At 38.5% G+C, this 22864-nt stretch overlaps 2 pseudogenes; both read left to right on the forward strand.

Annotated features, from left to right (window-relative positions):
• Positions 1 to 12785: 12785 nt before the first annotated feature.
• On the forward strand, positions 12786 to 19752 carry LOC110124451 (tripartite motif-containing protein 5-like; annotated as a pseudogene).
• An 84-nt stretch (positions 19753 to 19836) lies between these two features.
• On the forward strand, positions 19837 to 21002 carry LOC139029660 (E3 ubiquitin-protein ligase TRIM34-like; annotated as a pseudogene).
• Positions 21003 to 22864: the final 1862 nt, after the last annotated feature.

Below are 22864 nucleotides of genomic sequence, written 5' to 3' on the forward strand. Positions count from 1 at the left end.
GTTGAGGACTGGAGTCTCCTCAGCTTCCTCTTCACAAAAGAGGTACGGGGTCCAAACCCAATGAGCACACAGCATCACCAGAAGTGAAAGGAGAAACGGTAATCTGCTTTAAACATTAGTAACTTTGCTTTGCTTTGATAAGGAATAACTTGACTAGGGATTTTCCTGGTAGTCCAGTGGTTAAGAATCCACCTTCCAATGCAGAGTATAAGGGTTCTATGCCTGGCCAGGGAACTAAGATTCCACATGCCATGGGGCAACTAAGCCCCGCATGGCCACTACTGAGCGTGTATGCTCTGGACCATGCACCACACTAGAGAGAAGCCATGCGCACAATGAAGAACCCTCATGCCGCGGAGAGGATCCCGCATGCCATAACTAAGACCTGATGCAGTCAGGTAAATAAATTCATATGGAAAAGAATAACTCGATTAAGGAATCACAAATAATTTTGTATAATATTTATTTTTTCTTAAATCTTTAAATACTTTAATGTTACAGATAGTGTTCTCAATTTACAATTCTAGATTGTTATTTATTTTCTCTAAACATTCTATTTGATTCTACTATTTAATCCTCTGCTATCAACCACATGGGCTCTTTTATGGTGGTAAGAATATTTAACACGAGATCTAAGCTCTTAGAAAATTGTTAAGGAGTTGCTGTTCAATGACTGTAAAGTGTCAGTCACACAAGATGGATAAGTTCTAGGATCTACTGTACAACATTCTGCCTGTAGGTAACAATACTGTATTGTTCATATAATAAAAATATCTTCATTGTTAAAAAAGAAAAACAACTTTATCTCTTCATAACTAGCCAAGCTTTTAATTATGGGAACTGCTTCTTTAATATAAGAATATATTAGCTAAAAGTTGGTTCAACATTTTTTTTTTCTATTTTTGCAGTAATTCTCTTTCATTGGAAAACCATTTCTCTGTTTGCCCAGATACATCTCCATTTTTCAGGGTCCTGGTTCACACTATGATCTACCACCAAATAAGAAGGGTCAGGAGTTCTGTCCTGGACTTCCTCAGCCAAGGGATAGGTCAGTGTTTCCTGTTCTTGGCCAGCCTCACTCTTTCTAGTGAGGTGAAAAGCTGCTGTCATCCTCAGAATGAAGTCAAGGGTCTCGTCCTCCAGTGAAACAGAAGAGCAAATGTTGCTACAGTGAGCGCATACACAGCACATGGTGGCAGCCATGCGTCTTTTGGCTTTTCCATTTCCAGTTCTTGCCCAACCTACTTGAGAGCTGAGAGGAAAAAAAAAAAGATTACTTGTCCAAACAGTATCTGTTCTGATCCCTATTTTCAGGGATAAAAAGAAGTGCTTCAATGGGAAAATAGGGGAAAGTGAGAGCTTAATAATTTAACACCTGTTAGTGTAATAATGTAGCGTTAAGTTGGCCAGAAAGTTCATTTGGATCTGTCTGTACTATCTTATGGAAACACCCCAATGAACTTTTTGGCCAACTTCATATTTCTGCATGACTCTCCACATAAATTTCCAGTGCCCAGTTGCTTCTTGGTTTGCAAGCCCTAAAGGTATGACAGGTGCCCTGCTCTGCAGTTTCTTCTGTGTTCACAAGTCCTGCAAGATGTCCAAGTTTAAAATCAGGGATCTACTGCAGTTCCCCCCAAGTCACTAGCCCTGCTCATCCTTCTTGAGCCCCATCTGCAACCCAGATAAAGAGCTCAGCTGAGAGATCAAAAGCAAGAAGAACATGTGAGAAGAATTTCTATCAGGGACATCTTTACACTTTTAATAAAACAAAGAGATGCTTGATTGGCTTTAATCATGTGAAAAAATATCAAGTAAGCAGCATGATAACAAGATCTTGAGACCTAGAGAAAACAAGATTAAAATAGAAGTGACTATCTTAACACCTATCTTCTTGGGAGAGGCTTTGATGCAGCCCAGACTGACTCCCTCAGTGGTAAATCCAGTCGAAGCTCTTTTCCTTCGTTTCATTTTCTTAGTTTACTCTGACTTCCTCATATATAAACAGATCTTACTAGATTAAGATTGATGCATTGGACATTATTGTCCCTGAAACATTTTCCTTGTACCCTTAACTGTACCAATTGACTGTTTAGCACACATCTTTGAACAATTCAATCATGTCATTATCCTTAACAGAATTCCTGTGCCACCTAACGCAGAATTGGAGAATTGTTTCATGGGCTTCCCTTTGTGGCTCAGCTGGTAGAGAATCTGCCTGCAATGTGGGAGACCTGGGTCCAATCCCTGGGTTGGGAAGAGCCCCTGGAGAAGGGAAAGGCTGCCCACTCCAGTATTCTGGCCTGAAGAATTTCATGGACTAAGTCCACAGGGTTGTAAAGAATCGGATACAACTGAGCAACTTTCACTTTCACTTTTCATTACTGTATTAGTCAGTGTTCTCCAAAGAACAGAGTAGTAGAATTAATATGCTATATATATTAGTTAATGTGCATGCATGCATTCTACATTGCTTCAGTTGTATCTGATTTTGCAACGCTATGGACTGTCACCAATCTCTGTCTATGGGATTCTTCATAAATATGTATATATAAATGTATGTATATATATGTATAATATTTATCAGGATGAATTAGCTCACTTAATCAAGGAGGCTTAGATGTTCCATTATCTGCCAAAGGCAAACTGGAGACACAGAAAAGTTGGTGGCTGGTGCAACTTAGTTCAAGTCTAAAGGCTTGAGTCCAGGGTAGCCACGGTGTAAATCCTTGTCCAGGGAGAGAAGAAAATCTATCTCCTCGTTCAAAGTAGACAGGAAGGCACAAAAATAGCGAGCTCTTCCTTCTTCCATATTTTTTTTTCTTTATAGGCCCTCAACAAATTGTTTGATGTCTACTCACTTCAAGGAAAGTTAACTTCTGAATCCATTCATCAAATTCTAATCTTATCTAGAAACAACAGCCACACAGACATACCCAGAAAGAATATCTAGTCTGGGCAACCAGTGACCAGTCAGTTTGACACACAAAATTCACCATCAACTAATATTCCTGCTTCATTTTGATTATGCTAAGGTCATAGGGATTATATTTTAAATAGTATTAAATAACATTGTCCAACAAATGATACTTTCTATAATCTTTTTGAGGCTATTTAGAAAAAATGTCATTTTGGCCATATAGCATCCAGCTTCTGAATGTCAGCATCATTGAACTACCACTCTGTGATTACCCCTCTGACTGACCACCTCGTGACTTCAGATTTGTTGAACCATTTCCTCTAACGTGACCTAATAGGACAGACTGGCCAGATTCACTTACTTCAGCTGGTGGACACAGGCCAGGGGAGAGCATGCCAGTGTTCTGCCTCAGGGAAGCCTTCAGTGTGGGTCTTCACTGGGGTAAAGGGGGTACTTTTCTCCTTCCTCCTGACAGCTCATTAGTAAGGAAACAAGACAAGGTGGGTGTGTGAAATTGCATTGCTCAGGAAGTCTGGTTTTCCAAAAGATTGATTACTTTGAAGAGACTTGAGAACAGCTTCTAAGAGAAGAGCTGAGATAGGAATAAAATGCACTTACTGACCCAGGAGGCTAAGGCCTTGTCTTTTCCCAGGGGCCCTATGTGGTCTATAGTTCCTCTCCTCCTTTCCTGACCAAACTCCACCTCCTAGAATTTTACTTTCATTTCCCCTCATCTTCTACTTCAGATCATCATAGTGGAGGTCAGGCCCCTGGTATGGTGAGTGAATCCTGAACATATCTGCCCAGGGCCTGTCTTCACCCTTCTCCAAGGAATCACAACTTATCCAATCTTATCTGATGATAGCTCAGTGGTTTGTGGAGGGCAGAGTTTGAGACAGACCAAAAAATTAAAAAAATTAAAAAATTGAATCTGCTTGGGTGAGTTAAATTTGATGTATAGAAGCTGTTCTAAAGGGGAAATGGCCCAGCCTTCAGGCTTCCTGCTGAGAGTGCTGACTGAAGATCAGTCTGGGGAAGGGGAAGTCTTAGGAGAAGGGGGTTTGGAAGAAGAGAAAGGCTTGGTTTGTTTCTTGGAGAGACTGTTTATTTCTCAAGGCTGAATCTACCCACAATGCCTTCCCATTCTGTAAGTTATAATTGCACTTTGCTGAGGACAGTCAGGATCCCTGATTTTTCAAGAGGTAGAAAATTCCTTCTAACAGCAATAGGAACAAAGGCCAAGGGGTCTTTGAGTCCTGCTACTTTAATTTTTATCAGTGTATCACTTAGTAGTATTTCTGCATGACTGTATCAATAAATTCTTACAGCCTCTGGCTGTCTGTGATCAGAGGTCTGATGATGTGACAGCTGGCAGACCCTCCTCTGTGATAGTCAATGGTCCAGACACGGGGAACTGCTGTAATTCCTTACATCCCTAACCTGCTTATGCTTCTCTTTGAGCCAGATCTGCCACCCAGAACCAGCTCAGCTAAGAGATCAGGGCAAGAGGATCACCTGGGAAGAATTTCTAGAAGTGACATGTGGAAGCATCTAACATTAACAACAGTGACATCTAAATTTAACTTTTAAAATTTTCTTACTTGATTGGTGTTCATGATATTAAAAGATGTCAGAGAAGCATGATTTTTTTTGGAGGCTAATTACTTTACAATATTGTTGTGGTTTGAGAAGCATGATTATAACCACACCATGAGACCCAAAATGGAAGTAAGTTAGAGGAGCCTCTGTGTTTATTCCCCTTCTTCCTTATAGAAAGTCCAGCTATACCCACTATACTCAGGGACAGAGACACAAGTCAAATCTCTTTCCTCACCAGGACTTCCCCTTTTCTGATCAAATCTTACTTCATCAAGGTTGACTTTAGAGATTATCATCTCTGCTACATATTTCCTATTCCCTCTCAGCCTTGGTCAGTGTTAGACCCTTGTTTTCTAAGCTCATACATATCACCCCTGTCAGACCAGTTACTACAAGGTGTCAGAACTGATTTGTTAATTTACTGTTTCAGGTTTTATTTTACTAGTATTGCAAGGAGTTTATATTAAATAATAGTAGATGAATGCCTGGGAAATAAAACAAAGCACAATTTTACTTTCCAATTCTATTTAGGAAAAATTACTCTTTCCATGCAATATCCATAATTTGTGGTTTTATTGTACTTAGAGAAACAGTTTCACTGCAATCACAAAAGAAGGAAGTTCTGTCTATAAATTTCCTGTTTGAACTTTTACATGATTATTGTCAGAGTTAACAAATATAGATTGTAACCCCTAAGATATTGTGACTTTGTATTCTTATGAGCTCAGATGTCAAATGACTAACTTGTAAGGTGCAAATATCTGAAATATTATCTGAAATAGGCAGAGGCCACTCATGTTCCCACATCTGTCTCTCTGATTGCTGGTGTGTCCTTGCTCACCACTTAGTGAGTGGTGGGTTCATTCTTCACGTGTAAAGACTAGTTCCTTCCATGTCTGTTGTGTGCTTCAGCAGCTTTGACATTAGGGTCTTAGAGTGCTGCAGGTAAAATAAATTCTGTGACTATGTGGAAGAGTGCATGCTCTGATCTACCCTTCTGTATCAGTTCTTGGTACATTCATCTCAAAATTGGCTGGATCTTGAACGGGATGAGAACTAATTGGAGGTCCCACAGCCATGTTTGGATCACAGCTTCAGTAATAAAGTGATATAATGATTACCTCTGATTTTGTCATTCATCCGAGCCCCATCTGGGCCATAGAATTTTCAGCCAGAGGTAAGCTGTTCATGACTTCTAGGCTGTTTTTTGTATCTCTACCTTCGTTGTTGTTGTTTAGTCACTAAGTTGTGTCTGACTCTTCGTGACCTAATGGACTGCAGCACTCCAAGTTCACCTGTTCTTTACTAACTTCCAGAGTTTGCTCAAATTCATGTCCATTGAGTCAGTGATGCTATCTAACCATCTCATCCTCTGCTGCCCTCTTCTCCTTTTGTCTTCAATCTTTCCCAGCATCAGGGTCTTTTCCAATGAGTTGGCTCTTCCTATCAGATGGCCAAAGTATTGGAGATTCAGCTTCAGCTTCAGCATCAGCCCTTCCAATGAATATTCAGGGTTGATTTCCTTTAGGATTGACTGGTTTGATTTCCTTGCAGTCCAAGGACAGTCCAAGGGACTTGCAGCCCAAGGGACTGTCAAGAGTCTTCTCCAGCCCCACAGTTCAAAAGCATCAATTCTTTGGTGCTCAGCCTTCTTTATGATCCAACTCTCACCATCCATACATGACTACTGGAAAAACCATAGCTTTGACTATATAGACCTTTGTTGGCAAAGTGATGTCTCTGCTTTTTAATACACTGTCTAGGTTTGCCATAGTTATTCTTCCAAGGAAAAAGCGTCTTTTAATTTCGTGGCTGCAGTCACCATCTGCAGTGATTTTGGAGCCCGAGTAAATGAAATCTGTCACTGTTTCCATTTTTCCCCCATCTATCTGCCATGAAGTGATTGGACAAGATGCCATGATCTTACTTTTTTCAATGGTGGATTTTAAGCCACTTTTTCCACTCTCCTTTTTAACCCTCATCAAAAGGCTCTTTAGTTCCTCTTCATTTTCTGCCACTAGAGTGGTATCATCTGCACATCTGAGGTTATTGATATTTCTCCCAGAAATCTTGATTCCAGTTTGTGATTCATCCAGCCTGGCATCTCACATGATGTACTCTGCATGTAAGTTAAATAAGCAGGGTGACAATATACAGCCTTGACATACTCCTTTCCCAATTTTGAACCAGTCCATTTTTCCATGTAAGGTTCTAACTGTTGCTTCTTGACCCACATACAGGTTTCTCAGGAGGCAGGTAAGGTGGTCTGGTATTCCCATCTCTTTAAGAATTTTTCACAGTTTGTTGTGATCCACACAGTCAATGGCTTTAGTGTAGTCAGTAAAGCAGTAGTAGATGCTTTTCTGAAATTCTCTTGCTTTTTCTATGATCCAATATTGGCAATTTGATCTCTGGTTCCTCTGCCTTTTCTAAACCCAGTTTGTACATCTGGAAGTTCTTGGTTCATGTACTGCTAAAGCCTAGCTTGAAGGATTTTGAGCATAACCTTGCTAGCATGTGAAATGAGTGCAATTGTATGGTAGTTTGAACATTCTTTGGCATTGTCCTTCTTTGGGATTAGAATGAAAACTGACCTTTCCAGTCTTTTGGCCACTGTTGAGTTTTCCAAATTTGTTGACATACTGACTGTAGACTTTAACAGCATCATCTTTTAGGATTTTAAATAGCTCAGCTGGAATTCCATTACCTCCACTAGCTTTGTTTGTGGTAATGCTTCCTAAGGCCCACTTGACTTCACACTCCAGGATGTCTGGCTCTAGGTGAGTGACCACACCATCAAGGTTGTCCTGACCTTTTTTTGTACAGTTCTTCTGTGTATTTTTGCCACCTCTTCTTAATCTCTTTTGCCTCATTAGGTCCTTACCATTTCTATCCTTTATCATGCTCATCTTTGCATGAAATTTTCCCTTGATATCTCCAATTTTCTTGAAGAGATCTCACATCTTTCCCATTCTGTTGTTTTCCTTTACTTTTTTGCCTTGTTTATTAAGGAAGGCCTTCTTATCTCTCCTTGCTATTCTCTGGAACTCTGCATTCAGTTGGGTATATCTTTCCCTTTCTCCCTTGCTTTTCACTTCTCTTCTTTCCTCAGCTATTTGTAAAGCCTCCTCAGACAACCACTTTGCCTTCTTGCATTTCTTTTTCTTTGGGATGGTTTTTGGTCACTGCCTCCTGTACAATGTTATGAACTTCTGTCCATAGTTCTTCAGGCACTCTGTCTAATAGATCTAATTCCTTGAATCTATTTGTCACTTACATTGTATAATCACAAGAGATTTTATTTAGGTCATACCCAAATGACCTAGTGATTTTCCCTACTTTCTTCAATTTAAGTGTGAATTTCACAATAAAAAGATGTTGATCTGAGCCACAGTCAGCTCCATGTCTTCTTTTGGCTGATTGTATAGAGCTTCTCCATATTCAGCTGAAAGAATGTTCAGTTCAGTTCAGTTGCTCAGTCGTTTCTGGTTCTTTGTGGCTCCATGGACTGCAGCATGCCAGGCTTTCCCGTCCATCACCAACTCCTGCAGCTTTCTCAAACTCATGTCCATTGAGTCAATGATTCCATCCAAACATCTCATCTTCTGTTGTCCTTTTCTTCTCCTGGAGCTTACTCAAACTCATGTCTGTTGAATATAATCAATCTGATTTTGGTATTGATGATTTCGTGACATGAATTTGTAGACTGTCTATTGTGTTGCTGGAAAAGGATTTGTGCTATGACCAGTGTGTTCTGTTGAAAAAACTTAGTCATTGTTCTGTTTCATTTTGTACTCCAAGGTCAAATTTGCTTGTTATTCCAGATATCTCTAGAGTTCCCACTTTTGAATTCCAGTCCCCTATGATGAACAGGACACCTTTTTGCTGTTAGTTCTAGAAAGTCTTGAAAGTCTTCCTAAAACCGGTAAAACTTCAGTTTCTTATACATCAGTGGTTGGGGCATAGACTTGGATTACTGTGATGTTGAATGGTTTGCCTTGGAAATGAACTGAGATCATTCTGTCATTTTTGAGATTGCACCCAAGTACTGCATTTTCAGACTCTTTTGTTGACTATGAGGGCTACTCCATTTCTTCTAAGGGATTCTTGCCCAAAGTAGTAGGCTTAATGGTCATCTGAATTAAATTTTGAGTTAAAGTTTCAGTTCACTGATTCCTAAGATGGAAATATTCACTCTTGCCTTCTCCTGCTTGACCATGTCCTGTTTCCCTTGATTCATAGACCTAACATTCCAGGTGGCTATGCCATATTGTTCTTTATAGCATTAGACTTTACTTTCACCACTAGACCCATCCACAACTGTGTTGTTTCTTCTTTGGCCCAGCCACTTCATTCTTTCTGGAGCTATTAGTAATTGCCCTCCACTCTTCCCCAGTAACATACTGGACACCTTCTGACCTGGGGGGCTCATCTTCCAGTGTCATATTTTTTGCTTTCTCATCCTGTTCATGGAGCTCTTGTGGCAAGAGTACTGGAATGGTTTGCCATTCCCTCCTCCAGTGGACCACATTTTGTCAGAACTCTCCACTATGAGCAGCTGGTCCTACACAGCAACTTACTGTTCGTCTTATACTGGAGAGCTTACTTTTGTCATCAAACTTTGGCAACCATCGAGACATGGACTATCTTTTGAGATCTTCTTTATTTTCCTTTATTGCTTCACAGCCCTATTTTTTCAAGCCCCTGACAGAACTTTTGAGTGACTATAATTACAGGACCATAGAGAATCCAGGTTGAGGAATGAGATTCACTGTGTTACCACTCTGTGATACTCCATCTGACTGACCTCCAGCAGTGGTTTCCAATCTGGATCACAAATGCCACCCACTTGACCTGATAAGGCATGAGATATCAGGTTTACTAAGCTTAGCTGGAGGTATTAGGACAGAAAGATACATCACTGAGCATGAGTGTTTCAGGTGAGCTCTCAGAAATGGTCCTTATGGGAGGTATGACATCTCCATCATCTCAGCTTTGTAAGGAACCAAACTAGATTGGATATATGTGACATTCCCATAGGTGGGATAAACCTAGTGCTACAAAGGACTGATTACCTTGCAAAAGACTATGAACACTAGCTTCCAGGGGCACAAAAGAGACATATTTGTTGATAAGAGTCACAATCTGCTTGTGAAAAATAAGGTGTGTGCTTACCAACTGGCATTCAAGGTCTATGTAAAGTCTTCCTAGCCCCAAATGCACTTTGCATGCAAAGTTGCTTCAGTCATGTCCAACTCTATGTGACCCTATGGACTGTAGCCCACCAGGCTCCTCTGTCCATGGGATTCTCCAGGCAAGAATACTGGAGTGGGTTGCTGTGCCCTCTTCTAGGAAATGCACTTTACCTCAGACTAATTTTGCTATCAGTAATGTGGCCTTGACTGTTGACCTTCCACTTTGTTGTAGGTTTCCCAGAAAACAAAAGACATGTGCACACACACTTAGAAGAGTAGTAATTCAATATTATCTTTACAGGATGGAGTCCAAGACTGATGTTAACCCTGTTCCCACATATCTCATCCAACTCCCAATCTTGTCCTCTTACCTGCTCTTCTCTCTCACTTTCATCTGCTGCCCTGCTTTTCCTTCATTATCCTGTCCCTCCAGCTATCATCATCTCTCTCCTGAGGAGTTGTGCCTGCATCCTACCTGATCTTCCCAATTTCACTCTGTGTCTATCCAACATCTCACAGCCCAAGGACATAGCTAGACATGCCCCTACTCTTCTCTGATGGCAAAACATTAATAACCTCCTGACTCACGGAGATGGGCCCCTAAATGTTACATATTTTAGGAAGTATTATATTTAATGCCACTTCTGCCTCTTATGATACCAAGTGAAAGTGTTAATCGCTAAGTCATTTCCAACTCTTTGCAACCCCGTGGATTGTAGCCCACTAGGCTCCTCTGCCCATGGGATTCTCCAGGCAAGAATACTGGAGTGGGTTAAGGGATCTTCCCAACCCATGATGGAACTTGGGTCTCTTGCATTGCAGCAGATTCTTTACCAACTGAGCTACCACCAAAATCCTAGCAGTTTTCTGCCCACCAATTGCACAGGCATTTAGTAGCCTATGTAAGATGTTATGTCTTCTAGGAACAGATCATTTCCTCCACCTAAACATTTTTCCACTTTCTCATTGCATATTTCTTTTTTCTTCCTCAACTTTAAGTTCAACCCTTATGTTTCCTAGTGGAAATATTTGAATAATTCCTATTTACCCTATTATTTAAAATCTAACATGTACGTCTCTAGACTAGCATTTTTAACACTTGCTCTTGTATGGATATATAGATATATGTAAAATATATATACAAACATATGACTAAAGTTTGATTTATTGTTACTTTCCAGGTGAATGCCAAGTGTGCAGTGATTTAAGTCCTCTTTTTAGATTCATCTTACTTTGTATAGATATTAGCTCTGTTACCAGCACATAATTCTTCATCAGTGGTAATTAGTTGAATGATCTGACCTAATATTTTGAGGGTTTTTTCCTCAGGATTGATATTCATTTCATCAGTGTTTATATGTTTTTAGATATCTGACTTCTGTGATCCTATGGATTTATTTATACTAACTCCTTCTCCACCATCCTCATACAAATACATAGTTAGATTCCTATCAATATCCTTGACATATTTTCAGGCCAAAGTGAAATCACTGTTTACATAGCCAAGACTTTGCAGAAGTTCCCAGTTGGTTTCTATTTCTTCATTTCCATATTACCCATTGCTCTGAGTATTAACTAGGTTCATGAAATCTCTTTTCTTTTCTTCCACTTATTGGGGTAGGAGATAGGTCTCTGAAGGAGGACCCCTAATATATTAGGTTCAATCTTATTTTGTGTATTGAAGATACATGATCATTGTAAGTCATCATCTCCATTTACACATCATATAAAGGATTTTCTTTTATGTGTATACGAACACATTGTCATATATTATGTCATGATGAAATGGAAAATCATTGTATGTGAAAGTTGCTCAGTCTTGTCTGACTCTTTGCAACCCCATGGACTATACAGTCCATGGAATTCTCCTGGCCAGAATACTGGAGTGGGTAGCCATTCCCTTCTCCAGGGCATCTTCCCAACCCAGGGATGGAACCCAGGTCTCCCACATTGCAGGTGGATTCTTTATCAGCTGAGCCACCAGGAAAGCCCAAGAATACTGGAGTGGGTAGCCTATCCCTTCTCCAGGGGATCTTCCCTGACCCAGGAATTGAACAGGGTCTCCTGCATTGCAGGTGGATTCTTTACCAGCTGAGTTACCAGGGAAGCCTGGAAATCATTGTAAATCTACTGGCAAATGATGGCAGTGGTTACAACGTAAGTAACTTAGTTAGATCAAGTCTTTTTGATGAGAGAATATATGAGGAGAGAGTTTCACTTCAGTTCAGTTCAGTTCGGATCAGTCACTCAGTCCTGTCTGACTCTTTGCGACCCCATGGATTGCAGCACTCCAGGCTTCCCTGTCCATTGCCAACTCCTGGAGCTTGCTCAAACTCATGACCATCAAGTCTATGATGCCATCCAACCACCTCATCCTCTGCCGTTCCCTTCTCCTCTTGCCTTCAATCTTTCCCAGCATCAGAGTCTTTTCCAATGAGTCAGTTCTTTGCATCAGGTGGCCAAAGTACTGGAGCTTCAGCTTCAGCATCAGTCCTTCCAGTGAATATTCAGGACTGATTTCCTTTAGGATTGACTGGTTAGGAGAGAGTTTACTGAAGTATAAGAGTGATACTGATATCAGTGGCAGCATCCAATGCTGAGAGAAGAGTGAATATAAAAACCCAAAGGCTTTAAGTGTTTCAGCTTTTTAATATCGAGGATGCTTCCTGGGCATGGGAAAGAAAAAGTAGGATGGTTGGTGGGTCATAAAGTATCTTAGTAGAAAAGGTATCAGGACAACTTTTGTTTAGTAAAATTAAATAGCAAGAATCACTGCACAGATACGGATGGGATCTGTCACAAGATACAAACTATGAACTGATAGTAAAGTATTTAACATTATTATGAAATGTTCTTTTGGCCAGGTCACTGGGATCCTTGTTTTTGCATGTTTCTTTTTATATCCTTCAATAATTTAACCTTGGCCTGTATTTGATTTATAAGCAGCAACTGGTATCATGTATTTCTACCTTTCTTAACTCTACTCCAATTATCTTTCCCAATTATGCAAGGATCTGTGAACAAAAGAACCCTCAGAAGTCAGGACAGGTAGGAGCAGGGGGACAGTTACCATGGCTTCAGGAAAACTGGTGAACCTACAGGAGGAGATGACTTGCCCCATTTGCCTGAAGCTTCTAACAGAAGCCCTGAGCCTTAACTGTGGTCACACTTGGTGCAAAAAGAAAGCTTGCATCAGTGTAAGCAACAAGGGGGTCCATGATCAAGCAAAAGAAAGAGTGTAGCTGCTCTGTGTGCAGAACTAATCACGAGCTTGGGAACCTGAGGCCTAATTGGCACCTCGCCAATGTAAGTAGAGAGGTTCAGAGATTTCAAGGTGAGTCTGGAGGAGCAAGAGAGAAACTCCTGCTCTTCTGTGAGAAAAAGGTCATTTGCTGGCTTTGTGAGCAGTCTCAGGAGCACTGTAGTCACCACACATTCCTCATGGAGGAGGTTGTCCAGAAGTACCAGGTAAGAGACCAAAAGAGAGGGAAGACTGGTAAGAAAGTGGTAATTAAGGGCAAATGTCTATTTTGCATTAGAGTTTAATTACTTGGCCACCAAGAACTTGAGGCCTATGATCTCTTCTCTTCCTATGCCCACCTTCTGATGTCAGAGAAACATTTCTGTGCATTCCCCCAATTATAACGTTATAACTCTATGTGCAGACTCTTAGCCAGAAGTAGACATTCATGTTCCTTGTGTTAATACATGGAGATCTGGTACCTAGGAGAAGCTCTCATTACCCCTTTGAACAGGAGGAGTAACTAAGACTCTTGCTGGATTAATGTGTAAGATGTTTCCCTGCAGCAGGATCAGATTTCTTCCAGAATAAAAGAAATCAATCTTCTCTTGGCAAGTGTTTGAGTCATAAAGGACACATATTCTACCTCAAATTTTTATTTCCACATCACAGATTCTAAATGTTGCTCTCAGTTTCTGTGAAGTCTATTCTCCTTGAAAATCAGACTCGTTTTTCCTCATTTAGCCTCTATAGTGATGGTGAGATAGCCCATAGATGGACTCTGGTGTGATTCTTTTCTCACAGGAGAAACTCCAGGAATCTTTGCAGAGACTCAAGGAGGAACAGCAGAAAGTTGAGATGTTGGAAGATGAAATTCAAGAAGAGAGTTCTACCTGGAAGATATGAGGAGATACTTCCTGAAGAAGTTAGACATCTGGGCAAGACCTTGGATTGGTCACAAGGAGCTGCCTTTCTCTTTGTTCCCTGATAGCTATGTCATTTGACTTGTCCTTTTCTTTGTCCTTTCCCTGATAAGAATGAGTGCTGAAAAGTGAATATATCACAAATGAACACAGATAGTGGAAGGGAGGTATTCATATAGAGGGACTCTCTTGTGAGGATGATTAGGGGATTTCATATCCATTCCTGTCCTGTCTATTAGTCTTGGGGAGACACCTGGTAATGGCTCTTGGTTCATCCTCAGTGTCAGCTTTTTGGCAGAGTGTGGAGGGAAGGGGTCAGGAGTAATCCAAGGAGGCACAAGTGTCCCAGACAGCTGGGTAATCTCCAAGTCATATCCCCAAAAATTCCATTTGGACTCAGAGTTGACCTCAGTAATGCAGACTTGAGGCCATTATTTTGAAATGTGATGGAAAGGAAAAAAAAAAAAAAAAGAAAAGTTATGTTCCACAAGAAATGTTCCTCCTCCTCTCTCTCTCTCTATCCTCATTCCTGAAGAATCAAATACAGCATGAAAGAGAAAATATTCAGACAGAGTTTAAAACACTGAGAGAGATCCTGGACAGTGAGGAGCTGAAGTAACTGCAAAACCTGAAGACTGAGGAGGAAGCTGGTCTGCATAACCTGGCTGACTCTGAGAATAAGCTAGTCCAGCAGAACCAGTTGGTGAGCGAGCTCATCTCATACATGGAGCATCAGTTGCAGAGGTCAACCATTGAGATGATGCAGGTAAGACTGGGGAAGAAGCCTCAGCATCTGAGACATGAGGGAAATGAAGAGAATATTTCCTTCTCTTCTGTGTTGCTGTGTCTTTCTGCTGTTGTCACTAAGGTTGCTTTTGAACCTACAGTCCCCCTTCCCTTCCTCTATTTCAGAGGCTGTAAGAATAAGTCAATGCAGGAATCGAACGCAGGAATAACAAGGGAAATTTTTATTCTTTTTTAAGAATAAAATATTCAGTGCAGAACTTTGTGGAGAGAAGGTTAATTGTGTTTGATGGTTTTCTAAAGGATCCTGTTATCTGTGATCTAGTATTCAGCACTTATCAGATCCCTCTACATGTTCCAGCTTTGCCACAGACAAATTCATTTCAGATGACAAGAGTCTTTTTTTTTTTCTCCTCAACCTGTTGAGATTTTTCCCCACTTTCTCTGTTTCTGAAGAAAATTTTTGAAAGATTCTTATTTATTCGTTCAGTATTCAATGGAATTCACTAGAGAAACTATCTCACTCTGGTTATTTCTTATTTAAAGTGTTTAAAATATTTTACTTGTTTTAGGATTATTTAGATCTTTTACAATCCTGAGTCAGTTTTTGTATCTCTTTGTATGGATTTGTCTATTCTAAGTTGTATGGTTTGTAGGCATAAAATTAGGTATAGTGATTTTTTATTATCCCCTAAATTTCTGTAATATTCACAGTAATGTCTCCTTTTTTATGCCTGATTTTGGTAATTTGCTTTTTCACTTTTTTCTTAATCAGTTTAGTTATGTTTTGTTAATTTATTGATTTAAAAAACATATTCTTTGGCTATTTTGTCTATTTTAAAGCTTTTATTATTTATTTATTTCTACACTTACATTTACCGTTTTCTCTGTGTGTGTGTAGATATATTTGTGTGTGCATGTGTGTGTGTGTATGTGAGTGCTAGTTTAATTTACTCATCTTTCTTAGTTTCTTGAATTGGAAACGTAGATCACTGATTTGAGACCATTTCTTCTGATATAGTGTTTAATGATATAAGTGCATTTAATTAATCATATTTTATACATTTTGATTGTTTAGCTTTAATCTTTACTCAATTCAAGTTATTTGCAAATTTTCTTTGCAGTTTTCTTTTTCGGTTTGTTTGTTAAACCTTGGATATTTTAAAGTGTGGTGTTAAAATACTTGGTCATTTTTGAATTTCACTTCTGCTCTGGATTTCAGCTGTAATTCTGTAGTAATCAGAGAAGTATGCTTTTCATTAGTTCAGACTTTTAAGTGTATTGACATTTGTTTATGACCTAAGATACTGGATATTCAGAAAAATTTTTGCTATGAATTTAAAAACATGATGTGTTCCTCATTCATTGGGTAATATGGTTGTAGTTGTCACTTAGGTCAATTTGGTTGATAATATAGTGCATGTCTTCTATAAATTTGGTGGTTTTCCATATAGGCTGTTCTCTCATTATTGAGACTGAGCTATTGAAATCTGAAACTGTTATTATGGAATCATGTATTTCTCCTTTTATTTTTGCTTTGAATACTTTGAAGCTCTGCTGTTAGGTGCATTTACATTTATAATCAGTATATTTGTTTAATGTACTGAACTTTTTATCATAACATTTCCCTCTCATTCTCTCATAATATTTATCTTAAAGTCTATCTTGTCTAATATTAATATAAATGTTTGACCTGTTTTTTGATTACTACTTGCATGTAATCTCTTTCACTTTTGTCCTTTGATTATGTCTCTTATAAATAGCAGTATTTGAATTTTTCTTGTTATCCAGGTCAACAATTTTTAATTTCAATTGAGGCATTAATACATGACATTTGATTCAATTATTGATACATTTATATTTAAATTTAGTATTTTGGTGTTTGCCTTCTATTGGGCTACTGTAGTTTTCATTTTTCTTTTTCTCCTTAATTACCTTCTTTTGTGTTAAACAGGATTTTTTCTTGTATAAAATTTTGTTTTCCTATTTTCTCATTGTATTTCTTTAGCTTTTACTTGGTGGTTGCTCAAGTAATTTCAATGTATTTCCTGTCCTATCCTGTTCTACTTCAGATGAATATCAACTTAGTTTCAGTAAAAATAGAAATTCCTTTATTACAAAAAAAAAAAAAAAAATAGAAATTCCTGCAGCATGGCTTCATTTCCTTCCAGCAACTACACAGTGGTGCTTTTAATATTGGCATCTGATCTTATAGGCTAAGGGCTGAAGACATTCAAATGTTTTACTATAACTGGACAAGAACTTCAAGAGTTTAATCAGGAAGTTTATGTTTCCTTCAGAAACTGAGGGAAACAGTCAATATAGATTGAATAAATAGAATTGGAGAAAGACACAGATCAGATTCTGAGGACAATATTTGAGTTTCAAATTAAACTAAAATTAAAACTGCAATCACCTCCACCCCATCCTTTATTCTTTGTGCTGTGTGTGTGCTAAGTCATGTGGTTCTTTGGGACCCCATGGACTGTAGCCCACCAGACTCCTCTGCCCATGAGATTCTCCAGGGAGGAATACTGGAGTGGGTTGCATTTCTTCTCCAGGGGAATCTTTGACCCAGGGATTGAACCCTAGCCTTCTGTGTCTCCTACATTGCAGGCAGATTCTTACCACTAATACCACATGGAATTCTTTCTCTATTCTACTTTAATTTGATTTTTGTCACATAGACAAAATAGCCATAATGCAGAAGGAATTTTTTTTTTCTTTGTGACTGAGATGTTCTCCTAGTTTTTGGTGACATAGAGGAAATAAATCTGAAGTAACAGAGATTAAATACAGTGGTACATACCAGTTCAAAGAAATAAAAACATTAAATGTGATAAGAAGGTTAGATGGCTAAAAAATATTAAGGATCTGATTAAACAGACTCAGTAGAGACTAAAGTGCAGGTAAATGCTCTAGTTTTTGGACAGTGAGTACGTACTGGTAACATTATGAAAATGGAGTAAAAGAGGAGACAACTTGTTTGGTGAATAATGTTACATATTAGACATTCAAAATTACTGATTCCTTTGGCTCATTTACTAATGAATATCTTAATATGCATTTAAAAGACAAAGCTGAGTAACAATAAAGAACTGGAAACCAACTGCTTATGTGTGTATGCTGAATTTAAGGGAGAGGAAGATGTCACTAATAGGTAGTGTGTAAAATAAGAAGAGAGAGACCTAAAAACACCTATATTAATACAGTTGTTTGCTTGTATCCTCAACAAAAGCCATATAAATGACTTGAGGAATATTATGATTATATTTTCATGTTTGATTCTCCAAAACCTAGTTTAATGCTTGGCTTACAATAATATACCACTTCAGTTTTGTTGAATAAATGAAAGAACCATGATTTCTTCAAATCATCTCACAGGTCACCAGAGTTACAGGTCTCTTGTTTTTCCCATAAATATGTCTAATCTCTGGACAACAGAAGCCTCTTGCTTCCATCATTGTTGGGGCTTTTTTACCTTTCTTGGAAACTTAACAACATCACATGAGTCTTCTGGAATGACCGGCTTCACTCTTGTTTTCACTTTTCGGCTGATATATGGAGACCATCTCTAGTCCCACAATCAGGACTGATGGGGATGAGAATAAGCTATTACTTCTTGACTCATGTCTTCTTTTCTCACTAGGATGTGAATGCCATCATGGAAAGGTAAGTGTGGGAAACCAGAGATGGTCATTTTGTACTGAGAACATTATGTAAAGCTACTAGTTATCTGATGGTTACTTAAGATAAAAACCATGCTCAGGACACGAAAACCGAGCATAGATTTGCTTTAAACTTCTGTTCAGAAATCATTGCTAGATTGTGCTATAAACATTGAGAATGGATCAGGTACTATAGTAGAGAAATTTGGTTGTAAGAAGTTGCAGAGTTTGGGTCAGTGTCACTGTTAGGAATAAACCTTTGGGGTGTCAAGTCACCATTATTTCATAAATTTAATTCACACTCTGTGTCACTGTGCAACTCAGGTTCCCATATTTAGTATGTGCCTGACTTATGATGGAAAAGTTGAATCTTTTTTTACCTGCCAAACACCTAGAATTGGAGACAGTTTCTTTATATGTAAAATTTCCCCTGGATATGGAAGAAATCAGGTCCTTCTATAACTTTCTATACAGATTTCCAAAAACAGACATGAATCTTAAGGAATATTTTGCCTTGGTACAAATCATTGACCCATCTCGGTCACATACTCTAGAAGCCAGAATGGAAAGAGCATCCTTGTGTTTGAATTTGCACACCTACATGGCAGCATCAAGATCTTTACAAGCGGGGGATCGGGTCGAGAGGGAGGTGGGAGGGGGGATCGGGATGGGGAATACATGTAAATCCATGGCTAATTCATGTCAATGTATGACAAAAACCACTACAATATTGTAAAGTAATTAGCCTCCAACTAATAAAAATAAATGAAAAAAAAAAAAAAAAGATCTTTACAAGCACATACAATTCTGACCATGCTTTATTTAGTGTTCGTACTGTCTTCTTTCCCCAGGGTTTGTAATTATTTCCAGTGATCGTGAAATCTCAGGGCATTCTGAGGTCCTTCGTATTAGGGATCCTCCTCTGAAGACATGAGGACTTTTTAGACAGTGTGTTCTTATACCAAACATATTGAAAACACCCAGGAGCCAGCTTCTGCAAACTCACTTTCTGAAATCTCCCTCAGAACACATATTTATGCAGTTACTTTTCCACAAGTTAAAATTTTATGGATGGATGATTTATTTTGATAAATGTATTATTTTGTATAATTCATATAATCTAATGGTGATAGGGAGTAGTTAATGATTTCATTTTGGAAGGAAGAAACTTTCCTTCTGACAGTCAAGACCTTCACATGGCAGACAAAGTGTAACTAAGAAGGTGGCCATGAACTCATTTCTCCTGTCACCAAGGTGTCAGTTATCCACTCTATCCTTTCCCAGGGTCTTCAGAGAAGACCATTCTAGTGCATCAAAAGACTGAAAACATTGCAAGTCAGTGGTTTTAGAGGAATAAGTAGACGTGTGTAGGTCAGTGTTTATTTTCTCCAGGAGTGAGAACTTCATGGCGATGAAGACAAAAACTTTTTCCAAGGAACAAAGGAGAGTTTCAAGCTCCTGATCTGAGAGAGATACTGTGAGTAAGTTTAATGTTAAGGAGTGCTACCCAAGTGGATGTATGTGGTATTCTTGTGATGGAGGGAAAATGGCGAGAAGGCTCCAATTTCTAGGTGTGGATAGAGTCAGTGAGGTCCAAATACTTTGTGCTGATGACATGGTCATATTTATGGTGAGTGAGCAGGGACTTGGTTCATCCTCTCTTTCACTGGTTTTCTACCTTAGCGTAACCCTTCCCATAATCTGAAAGAAAATACATTTCAGTGCTGACTCCTTTGCTTATATTTAATATTATGCATTTTTTAAATCATTTCAGAGCTGAGAGATATGCAACACTGCTGGGGTAAGCAGACATCACAGTGTCATCAAGCCACTTGTTTTCATCATCTTTTAGAATTTTTTTATTTTCTAGTAGATCTCACTTTAAGCCTCACGTTTTCACTCCCAACACACACAAACATGTTTTCTCACTCAAATTATTCTATAGATCCCTTTTACAATGTCACAAATCAAACAATATCATAGCCGTCACCTTACCCTGTAATTTTTCTACAGTTCAGGTGACCTTGAATCCTTTGGAATTCCAATTTGGAACAAAGTAATACATCTCAGAATGTTGACTTTGAAGATTACTGTGCACTAGGATCCCCAGTTATCACATCAGGGAGAAGTTACTGGGAGGTAGATGTGTCAAGAGAAACATACCTGGGTCCTGAGGGTATATGGTAGCCAAATCTGGTCTATATTTAGTCTAGGTTCAACATATTTTACATGGGACATAGAGGCATATGGCAAAAACTTCCATAAAACTATCAATAATATAACATTTCCACCTAAAATCAGTGAAGTTTGTCAAAATATTTACTCAAGATACCAGCCTAAAAATGGCTACTAAAAATGGGTTAAATCATGGTTCTATATATAATGCTTTTGATGAGTCTTTCTCCTCAGATCCCTTGATTTTAATCCTCTCCCTGAGTGTACCTGCCTATCGTATTGGGGTTTTCCTAGACTATAATGCTGGAACTCTCTTATTTCTAAACATCACAAACCATGGGCTTCTCATCTATAAATTCTCTTCATCTTTCCCTTATTGGAATTATCCATATTTCAGTCCTTTGAAATGCGATGCCCCCATGACCCTGTGCTCACCAAACTCTTGAACCTTCTCACACTCACTTCTCTGTAGCGTCTCATAACATGGGTACATCTAATACATTGGAGCTTATCTGCACCATTCTTACATTTTTCCATACAACCTCCTGTCTTTCCTGTGTGATTGTTCATTATTCATCAATAGGGTTTATGATTTGCCTTTTATCATGTTTTTCTTGATATTATGTTTGCATTCAGGGAAAATCTTAATTCACCGTTTTCTACACCCCAAAAGAAATGACGGATGCCCCCATAAAGTACTAATTTGTCAAGGGACTGCCTCTGCCAAATTCTTACAATCATTTCTCAGTAAGTGACTAAGAAGAGGGAGGAAAGCTTTTCAACAATTTTTGGTACGTCATCAAAGACCTAGTATAGGAGTCATTCACTAAAGGATGAGTCCTGAGCAGTGTCTCACTTTTCTCATTATGTCCCTTTATTCATCAAGGAATTAAGAAGAAAACATCATATGATATGTACTAAGAGTGGAAGTTTTATGCCCAGAGTATCTTATTTCAAGTCCTGTCTCTTCACATATTGGCAGTGTGACCTGGAATACATCCCTAAATGCTGTGCTTATTTTCTTAATGTAATCTTGATAGATATAAAAACTGTGCAATACATAAGATTATTATCAGAAGATAAATTATATTAATATAAAGCATCTTAAGTGTCTCAACTTAATAATAAATATTTGATCTATTAAATGCAAAAAAATATAACCTGTGTCAGTGTCTCATTAAACAGGTCTGTGCTTTCAGGGACACAAAGATTCTTTTTACTGACACCTCATTTTCGAGATCCTAGATCACCTTTGTGCTGCTGTCAAGACTATTTCAACTCTGCCTGTCATAGAAAAGCATGTGGGCCTATGTGTGTGTGTCTGTTTGTGTTTGTGGGATTACAGTTATAGTTTTATTATCATTTCAGTATTGCTACATACTTGCTCTTATTAAGCAAACTAGATTCTATGAGATTTAGGATCTTATTTGTAAAAAAAGAAAAGTTATAAAAAATTTACCTAATTAGTATTGCATATTAAACAGTGCAATGTTTGTGATAACTTCTGTAACTTCTAGCACAAAAGGTAATCTAATATAATGTTTACTCATTTTTTGTTCTTTCTTATTGTGACTGAATTAAGTTATTTTCAGAATATATATTAGCTTATTTTTAACATTGTGATCCTTTTTATGCTTTAGAAACAGAATGCATTGATTAAAGAATTGCAATTTTATTTAAATCTTACCTAATTATTAAACAAATGTTTCTGGCTAGCTGCTTTCAGTAATTTTTTTAAAAATTATGCAATAACTCTATTTCTTTGAAATCAAATTTCAGTTTGGGCTCTGTTTGCCCCAACATTGCCATTCACAGTGATCCATTAAGACTCAGATGTGTAACTGTGAGATTTCTTAACACTGGTTTAGACAGGTATTTGTGTGTCCTGGTCAGCCTTACTTTTTAATGAGTTGAAAGTTCTCAGGAATAAAGGGAAAAGTATGATATCTTCCTTTAATGAGATAAGAGGGGATTTACCTCTTCAGTGGAGAAACAGTGTCAGACTTTATTTTTGTGGGCTTCAAAATCACTGCAGATGGTGACTGAAACCATGAAATAAAGATGCTTACTCCTTGGAAGAAAAATTATGACCAACTTAGACTGCATATTAAAAAGCAGAGACATACAGAGTGAAGTAAGCCAGAAAGATAAAGACCAATACAGTATACTAATGCATATATATGGAATTTAAAAAGATGGTAATGATAACCCTATATGCAAAACAGAAAAAGAGACACAGATGTACAGAACAGACTTTTGGACTCTGTGGGAGAAGGCGAGGGTGGGATGTTCTGAGAGAACAGCATTGAAACAAGTATACTATCAAGGGTGAAACAGATCACCAGCCCAGGTTGGATGCATGAGACAAGTGCTCAGGGCTGGTGCACTGGGAAGACCCA

Source organism: Odocoileus virginianus, unplaced genomic scaffold, assembly GCF_023699985.2.
Source record: "Odocoileus virginianus isolate 20LAN1187 ecotype Illinois unplaced genomic scaffold, Ovbor_1.2 Unplaced_Contig_20, whole genome shotgun sequence".
NCBI classification, from domain to species: Eukaryota; Metazoa; Chordata; class Mammalia; order Artiodactyla; family Cervidae; genus Odocoileus; species Odocoileus virginianus.